The 10,123-nt window shown below is 38.3% G+C and overlaps 1 non-coding gene across 1 annotated transcript; it reads left to right on the top strand.

Moving 5' to 3' along the window:
• The first annotated feature begins 5,724 nt into the window (after positions 1 to 5,724).
• Positions 5,725 to 5,950, top strand: LOC112299965 (small Cajal body-specific RNA 6). Its single transcript, XR_002974340.2, has one exon. It is a non-coding gene; the product is annotated as a small Cajal body-specific RNA 6 (non-coding RNA).
• Positions 5,951 to 10,123: the final 4,173 nt, after the last annotated feature.

Below are 10,123 nucleotides of genomic sequence, written 5' to 3'. Positions count from 1 at the left end.
TCAGTCTGATAGACAGTGGAGGCCGAGCCAGGCAAGAGGAGGAACAATATATATTTAACAAGAATCAGTAACTGGACGTCCAAGACTTGTTACTTAATAATGTTAAGAGGAAGTTCTGATCAGCAGAGGTGGTATTAGTAGATTTGTCTTCTGAGTATAAGTTAAAAATGACTGAAATTCAACCAATGGTAGAATTCTCTATGGAGCTAAACAAGTTCTGCAATGTGGATTTATTTCAGAGAGATTTATACCAGGTTCATGCATCTATGAAAATTCCACCAAGAGTTCCCTATAGAGTAGAAGCTAGTTTGTTTCGTGAAACAGCAAGGGAATTCTAATGCAACCAAATCCCTAGAATCATTAAATCAGAATGCCTTTTTTAAAATGAGGAAAATTTAAAGAAATATATAACCAGAGACAATTCATTATGTCACTAATCCATTACTGTTATCAGTAACTGAATAATCTCAACTGTGAGTAGAAAACTCACCATAAAGTTAGATATTTCAATAAACTTTGCATACATAATGAAAGGAGAATTTAGACTTCCAGCTATGATGGAGGTGTACGTAAACACACTTTGCCTCCATGCACAACTACAGCAAAATTTACAACTAAACTACAAAACAAATAACACCCAGGCTCATCAGAAAAAAAACTGAGCTGTATAGAGGTCTGACAACCAAAGATTTAAACAAGCCACATTCATGCAGACAGGTAGGAGAGTCAGAGGAAGAAGCATAGAGGGGCACAGAGAGGTGGTGGAACAGGTGGTCCCACATTCACGTGTGGTGGATAAAAATAGGGAGGGATACCTTGGGAATGAGCAATCCAGTCCCATACCACCCAGACCACGGTTCTAGCACCAGAAAGATAAATCCCCATAACTCCTGGTTGCAAAAACCAGTGGGAGTTGGGCTTATGGAAACAACTGCAGGATTCTCAAGAGCCTTCTTTTAAAGGGCCTGCAACAGACTTAAGACTCATGCAGACCCATTCCCTCTGGGATTCAGCACCAGGGCAACAGCTGGAAGGGCACAAGTAGCATAAGGAGAGAAAGGGAGAAAGTGAAGTGACTGGCAAGGGGGCAAGTGCCAGGGAGACAGCTTCCTCTCGGGCAATCTCCAGAGGCCAGGCAGCAGCACTTTTCCCTCTCGGAGCCCTCCCCCACACAGAGCCACGAAGCAGTGAAACAGGTTTCCCTGCCCTGGGGACTACCTAAGGTCCCTCCCCACACAATTAACAGGTGCCTTTTTTACAATAGGCCACACTAGTAAGACAGGGAGTCAAAGCAGATCTACCTAACACACTGAAACAAATACAAGGAGCCTGCCAACTTGAGGAGACAAGGAAATATCGCCCAAGTGAAAGAAAAGAAAAAAATCTTTAATAAAAGAACTAAATGAAATGGAGATAAGAAACCTATCAGATACAGAGTTCAAAACACTGGCTAACAGGAAGCAACCATTGGGTACTGCAACAGCATAAAAAAGACCCAGGCAGAAATAAAGGTTGCATTAAGTGAAATAAAGAAAAATCCACAGGGAACCAATAATGGAGGGGATGAAGATTAGATTCAAATCAATTGTTTGAAATATAAGGAAGAAAAGAGCATTCAATCAGAACAGCAAGAAGAAAAAAGAATTAAAAAAAAAATAAGGATAGAATTAGGAGCCTCTGGGACATCTCCAAACATACCAATATCTGAATCATAGGAGTACCAGAAGGAAAAGAAAAAGAGCAAGAAATTGAAAACTTACTTGAAAAAAAAAATAATGAAAGAAACTTCCCTAATTTGGTGAAGGAAATAGACATACAAGTCCAGGATCACAGAGAGTCCCAAAACAAGTTGGACCCAAAGAGGGCCACGCCAAGGCAAATCATAATTAAAATGCCAAAGGTTAAAGATAAAGAGAGAATCTTAAAAGCAAGAGAAAAGTAGAGAGTTACATACAAAGGAGTTCCCATAAGACTGTGAGTTAATTTCTCAAAAGATACTTTGCAAGCTGGAAGGAACTGGCAAGATGTATTTAAAGTGATGGAAAACAACCACCTACAACCTAGATTACTCTATCCAGCAAAGCTATCATTTAGAGTGGAAGGCAGATAAAGTGCTTTCCAAACAAGGTAAAACTAAAGGAGTTCATCATCACCAAGCCATTATTATATGAAATGTTAAAGGAACTATATAATAAAAAGGAGATCAAAACCATGAACATTAAAATGGCAACAAATGCACAACTATCAACTGTTGAATCTAAAAAAAAAACCTAAGCAAACAAGCAGAACAGAAACAGAATCATAGATATGGAGATAACATGGAGGATTATCAGCTGGGAGAAGGAAGGGGAAGAGTGGGGGAAAAGGTACAGGGATTAAGAAGCATAATTGGTAGGTACAAAATAGACAGGGGGATGTTAAGAATCATATAGGAAATGGAGAAGCCAAAGAACTTATATGCACAACCCATGGACATGAACTAAGGGAGGGGATTGTGGGAGGAAATGGGATGTCAGGCAAAGGGAGGTGAAGGGGGAAAATTGGGAAAAATGTAATAGCATAATCAATAAAATATATTTAAAATATATGTACAGATTGTTTTTTAACTAAGCAAAGTTGTTTTTCTAACTATCTGCCTTAGAAACTAAAGTAGCAACAGAAAGAGCATTTTATTCATGATCTCACCCTGTTTTTTTCATTTTATCTATTTTTGTTTTCATGTTAAATCATAACATTTAGCTGAGCTTTAACATTCACACTTAAGATGAGAACCTTAAAGTGCACATTTAATGGTAATGAAATTCTTAAATCATACTCTTTTATGATGCCTGATTTAAGAGTTTCATTTCAATTAAGTTTATGTATAAAGCTATAATTATTGCTAGTCTGTCTTTCTATTTATACTTTTACCCCTCCTCAAAGAGCTTAATGAGTTTATTGGATAATTTTTGGAGATGAAACCTAAATCCAAAGCTTTTTTATTTCATTTGAAATTCTAAATGCAATGGTTCACCTTCGGCATTTGGTTTCATAATGGATAACACAGTTAATCTATCTTCCCTTGATGATAATTCTGGCCTTTCCTTAAAAGGTATAATTTTAGTGCTATAAATTTAAACAGTAGATGATAAATTTTTCCCCCTGGGATTATGGTGAGGGGGCTTGAGAGTAACTGATGAGTTTCTATCACCAGCTGCCAAGAGCAGAGGAGCAATCCTCTATGGCTCTCTTCTTAATGGGAAAATGAGCACGTTTTTCACATCTCTGGCTAATTCTGGGCCAAATACATATCTTAAGAATTTTTGCTTCTTTTTAGAGAGTAATTTTAAGGCAATTACATATGAAAGGAGGAAAATGCAAGTGAAACCACAGCTGCAATCCCTTAAATGATGCCTAGGAATGATTGGAAATAAACTAAAATAATACCATTATCTTACAAAAGGGGTTGTCAGCGAGTCATTGCCTCTCTCTCCCACTGGGAATGTCCTGAAGACAGCGAGCGGTGTTTTTACATGTCGCCATACTATAAAATGTAATGTGGTCTTGTTTGCTGGTCCCAGTGACCTGCCAGTGTGAAATTCTTAAGGCTTCCTTTGGGGATTGTTGTCAGAGTTTTTACTTTGAAATATGTCACCTTCTCCACTATGCACAGAATCTCCTGCTTCATTGTAATTTAGAAAGGAAATGTTCAAAAATCCAGAGAGGTATACTATTTGAAAACAAAACTTTTCTCAGAAATAATACTTTCCAACTTCCATAAATAAACATATTTATATTCTATCTATAAATATATGCTTTTTACTTTGTTCTTACTTATGCATTGCAGAATAATCATAACTTAAAAGACACAAAGCAAAAACAAGTTGGTGATGCTCTGCTGTTTTAGAGACTTGATTTTTATTCCTTTCACAAGAGATGTACCTCAAGTATAAAAAAGTTGAAAATTAAAGTTTGAAAAAGTATATAACATGTGGACACCAATCAATTTTGTGTAACTATACTAATAGACACAATTGTCTTTCATATAATAAACATTATTAGAGATAGAATGAAACATTTAAAAAAGTGTCCACTTACCAAAAATATATGATGATTCCAATTTTTATATACTAATGTTAATTGTATATATTAACTAACATGTTTACCTCTTTAAAAAGAGAAAAATATCCAAAAACATAATAGGCACACAACTCTTAAGGCACCAAGGTATCTGATAAAACATGAGGATATCTATAAGCTATAGAAAATTGAACAAAATTATTAAGAAACATGATCCAGTTGAAAATATAGAACTTCTCAGTAACCTAAGAATATATGAGGGGGGACCCCAAAAACCCAGAATTTATTTATTAAAAAATTGTGTATTTATTCTTACACGTTTAAACTTCAGTCACCTTCAAAGTTCTCTCCATTTGATGCAATACACCTATAGAGATGTTTTTCTACTGCTAAAAACAGCTTTTGAACTAATTGATTTGATGCCTTTTAGTGTTTCCATCATTTATTGTTTCCCCTCTTCCACATCAGCAAAACGTTTCCCTCTGAGGACTTTTTTAATCCAGGGAAACAACAAAAAGTTGCTCAGGATGAGATTGGGTGAATAGGGAGGGAGGAACACAGAGGCCATGCTATTTTTGGTCAAAAACTGCTGAATACACAGTGTGGTGTGGGCAGGTGCACTCATAAATCACCCATCATGAAAGGGGCAAATATGTTGAAAGAGTCTTCCAGCAAAATTCACTGAAGCTAAATGCAGCCTCTCACAACAAAGCTAACTGGTGCACTGATACAGATGGGTTCCTAGAACACTCATCTAATGGGGGAAGCCTGTACTACAAGGAGCCTGCTGTCCAGAAGATAATTCCATTTTTTATGGGAGTGTTTACCCTTTTATACTGTTCTCAAATCCATGTGGGACATTACCAAAGTTAACCATATACCATGTTATATTACTAGCATCAGCAAATCTCAAAGGATTGAAAGGAAGCCATGTCAATAATACAAAGGTAGTTTAAAAACTCCCCAAACACTTAGAAATAAAGCAATGCACTTTTAAAACGCCCATGGATCAAAAAACAAACCGCAATTGAAAATAGACAATATTTTAACTGATTATAATTAAAGTATAATATATCAAAATTTATAGGATGCAGCTAAACTCATGCTTAGAAGGAAAAGTTTAGTTTTAAACATACATAAATGAGCAAAGACTAAATATAAAGAAAAAACCTCAGTATCCATCTTAAAAAGTTAAGGAAAAAAGAGCAAATGAAACCAAAGGAAAGTAGGATGGAATGAATAATAAGCATATGAACAGAAATTAGTAAAATAAAAAAATCAAATTGCAACAGGGAAAATATATAAGCTAATATTTGTTTTCAAAAGACCTAATACATTTTGTATACTTCAATCAAGTCTGATAAGAAAAAGGGAAGTAAAATATCAATGTTAGGGGGGAAAGTGTGAAACGGAATATCACAATTCCTCCACATTAAAAAAATAATGAGCCCTTGCTGGTGTGGCTCAGTTAGTTGGAGCATCATCCTCTTCACCAAAAGCTTGGGGGTTTGATTCCCAGTCAGGATACATGCTTAGGTTGCGCAGATACCTAAGTTGCAGGTTCATTTCCTGGTCAGGGTGCATATAGGAGGCAACCAATCAATGTTTCTCTCTTAGATCAATGTTTATCTCTCTCTCTCTCTTTTTCTTTCTCTCTCTCCTTCTCTCCTCCTTCCCCTCTCTCTAAAATTAATAAAATCCAGCCACCTCATTCCCATCTGGCCCCAGCAGTGCTCTGATGGGCACAAGGGTGGCTGACTCATGGTGATGCCCCAGGTCAGTGCTCCTTGGCAGCCCAGGGAGGACACGTGGTCGGCATCCCACAGCCATTCTGTGAAGATATGTGATTGCAGGAGGGTGGTATCTAGTTCTGATCTGACTTTCATGCTGAGACCTCTGCTTGAAAAAAACAAAAATCTCTCAGCCGTGACTGGCATGGCTCAGTCAGTTTAGCAGCACCCACGATGGGAGTAGTCGCAGGTTTGATTCCTGGTTAGGGCACATGCCTGGGTTGCAGGCCAGGTCCCTGGTCCTGGCATGTGCAAGAGGCAACTGACCCGTGTTCCTCTCATAGATCAACATTTCTGTCCCCATCTACCTCCTTTCCCCTCTTTTTAAAAATAAACAAAATCTTAAAAAAATAATACAATTAATAAACATTTAATTCAAACTTTTTAAAAGATAATGAGAAGGTAGTATGAGGAACTTATGTGAAAAATTGAGGGGTGAGATGAAATAGAAAAATTAAATGAATAACAAAATGTAACAAAAATAACTCAAAAAGTTTGAGAAAAGCTGAATAATCTCAAATCTATTAGATATAAGCAAATCTCTATTTACAAGCTTCCTAACAAAGACATCTTCACATTCGGATAGTGTCACTGGTGATTTCGTCAAAATATAAAGTGTTAAAATGAAACAAGTCTTAGAATGGGAAGATGGCAGCGAGGTAGGTGGGAGTGGAGCCCAGTTCTCCCTGTTCCCAGCTGGAACACCTAGCCAATCCTCTGAGGAACAGAGTGAACAGCCAACGGAATCCCAGCTTATATGAAGTTTAGCGGCAAAGAATTGCAGAGGACAATGAAAAACAGTGAGGAGAGTGCGCTGGGACTGTAAGGTCCCTGGGATCTGCATCGGGACCAAGGCTGCTGCAGCCCCTGGCCCTGTGCCTGCTGCAGGATAAGGGGAGGAGAGTTAGAGCACCAGCTGCCTCCTCTACCAGAGCAGGGAGGGCAGCCTGGCACTAGGAGGGACCTGGGTGCTGGAATTTGCTGGGGGAAGTAGAGATAAAGTGGGAGACACACGGAGGCGGTACATATCCACTCGGACTGTGGATGCTAACACCAGAGAAATTGGGATGTTGGCAATACCTGAAGAACGGAGGAGTGGGGCCATGTCAGACCCTGACTTGGATAGTCTCCGGACTGGTTGAAAAGGGGGGCTGTGTGGTGCGCTTGTTAAGAATGGCCGGCAGCTGCTTTGTAAGGAACTCTCCAGCAGCGGCTGGCGGCCCCAAGGGAGATTTCACCTGCGCGTGCCCAGAGTGAGTGGCAGAGGGGAACCTTGTGCTCTGCTGGTCTCAGACTGCGCACCCAGAGACAGTAGCCCAGCTGAACCTTGCACCCTGCCTGTCTCACACTACATGCACCCAGAGTGAGTGGCAGAGGGGAACCCTGTGCCCTGCCTGTTTGGCACTGCGTTCATAAAGACAGTAATAGAGGGGTACTGTACACCCCACTTGTCTTGGGCTCCGAGGCAGAGATTGACTCACACTGTGAGTAGCTGAGTGGCTGATTTGAGCCTGGCAGCTCACAAAAGACCTGGGCCAGAGGCTGGGAAACTGTGAATACTGTAACCCAAACCTGGACCCCATCCTCTCAGAACCAAAGGAAGGGAGAAAAGTGAAGCCCAGCATGCTCTTCCTGTAGCATCTAGGAAGACCTGCAGAACTCGCTGAACAGTTTTAAAGTCAGCAGGGGACTTATTATTATCTATTTTTTTCCTTTTCTTTTTGGATCCTCTGTTTTCCCACCACCCCTGCCTTTTATTTTTCTTCTTCCAAGTGAGACAATAAGACACGGAGTTACAAAGTCCAGAGACAGATCAAAAGGGGAGCACAAGGTTAACCCCAAAATCCAAGAAACGGAGACAAATGTCACTTTGCTATCCCACAGAGCTGGCATTTTATTGTGTATGTGTATTATTATTATCTTGCAATTATTTTTTACCACTTATATTTTATTAGTTTTTTTAATTTCTCTGCCATATGTTTAGTTTCCTTGTTTTATTTCCTTGTTTAATTGCATTGCTTGACTGTTTTTCCTTATTCTTTCTGTATTGTATTTTAATTTTCCTTTTTTCACTTCACCCATGTTCCAATAATGCACAGCTCTTGATTGGGTACTTTCTAGTCTGGTTATCCAAGTTATTTATTTCTTGTCATATTATTGTTGTTCCAGTACTATTGTAAATAATTGTTGTTCCATACAATTGGACATCCTACACAGCAACCCTCCGTGATCTTGGCCCACTTCACTTTAACCCTGAGCATTATTACTGTTGTGGCTAACTCTATTCTCTCTCACACTACATCTACTTTACGACCCAAATAAACACAGTCAGAAATGAAAAAGGAGAGACTACAACTGATACCACAGAAACACAAGGGATTGTAAGAAATTACTATAAAGAACTATATGCGAAGAAATTTGAAAACCTAGGTGAAATGGACAAATTTCTAGAAAAATATAATCTTCCAAAACTGAATGAAGAAGAAGCAGAAAGCCTGAACAGACCAATAACAGCAGATGAAATCGAAGTAGTAATCGAAAAACTCCCTGCACACAAAAGCCCTGGGTCAGATGGTTTAACAAGAGAATTCTATGAAGCATTTAAGGAAGAGTTAACCTCTATCCTTCACAGATTATTCCAAAAAATCCAAGAAGAGGGAAGACTCCCAAACTCTTTTTGTAAGGCCAGCATCATCCTAATCCCAAAACCAGATAAAGACATAACAAAGAAAGAATACTTCAGGCCAATATCGCTGATGAATACAGATGCCAAAATCCTCATCAAAATATTGGCAAACCACATCCAGCAATATATTAAAAAGATCATACACCATGACCAAGTGGAATTCATCCCAGGGATGCAAGGATGGTACAATAGTCACAAATCAATAAACATAATACCTCACATAAACAAAAGTAAAGATAAAAATCACATGATCATATCAATAGATGTGGAAAAAGCATTTGATAAGGTACAGCACCCATTTATGATAAAAACACTCAACAAAGTGGGAATAGAGGGAGCATTCCTCAACATAATAAAGGCCATATATGAGAGAACTGCAGCCAACATCATACTCAATAGGCAAAAACTAAAAACTTTCTCACTAAGATCAGGAACAAGACAAGGTTGTCCACTTTCACCACTCCTATTCAACATAGTATTGGAAGTCCTAGCCACAGCAATCAGACAAGAAAAAGAAATAAAAGGCATCCAAATTGTAAAAGAGGAAAGAAAACTGTCATTGTTTGCAGATGACATGATAGTGTACACAGAAAACCCTATAGATTCCACCAAAAAACTGTTCAACCTAATAAATGAATTTGGCAAAACAGTGGGATACAAAGTCAATATCCAGAAATCAAAGGCATGTTTGTATACTAACAATGAAATATCAGAAATGGAAATCAGGAAAAAAATTCCATTCGATATAGCAAGAAGAAAATAAAATACCTAGGAATCAACCTAACCAAGGAGGTAAAAGACCTGTACTCCGAAAACTACACAACACTGGAGAAAGAAATTAAGGAAGACACAAACAAATGGAAACATATACCATGTTCAGGGATCAGAAGAATTAACATCATTAAAATGTCCATACTACCCAAAGGGATTTATAGATTCAATGCAATCCCTATTAAAATTATCAATGGCATACTTCACAGATATAGAACAAACACTTCAAAACTTTATATGGAACCATAAACAACTCCAAATAGCTACAGTGATTTTGAGAAAGAACAGCAAAGTAGGAGGAATCACAATACTGATATCAAAATGTATTACAAGGCCACTGTAATCAAAACAGCCTGGTACTGGCATAAGAACAGACACATGGGCCAAGGGAACAGAAATAAACCCAAGAGCCCAGAAATAAACCCAAGTCTCTATAGTTAATTAATATTTGACAAAGGGGGCAGCAGCATAAAGTGAAGCAAAAATAGCCTCTTCAACAAATGGTGTTGGGAGAGCTGGACAGCTACATGCAAAAAATTGAAACTCGATCACCAACTTAAACCATACACAAAAATAAATTCAAGATGGATAAAAGATTTCAATAGTAGTTGTGGCACCATTAAAGTCCTAGAGAGAACATAGGCAGGAAAATCTGAGATATTCCACGCAGCAATATTTTCACTGATATGTCCCCTAGAGCAAGGGACACAAATGAGATCTCATCAAAATAAAAGGTTTCTGCACAGCTAAAGAAAACAGTATTAAAATGAAAAGAGAACCAACTGTACAGGAAAACATATTTGCCAATGATACATCA

Source organism: Desmodus rotundus, chromosome 6 (assembly GCF_022682495.2).
Source record: "Desmodus rotundus isolate HL8 chromosome 6, HLdesRot8A.1, whole genome shotgun sequence".
NCBI lineage: Eukaryota > Metazoa > Chordata > Mammalia > Chiroptera > Phyllostomidae > Desmodus > Desmodus rotundus.
Note: the sequence above shows the minus strand (reverse complement) of the source record. Positions and strands in the feature narration are given on the sequence as shown.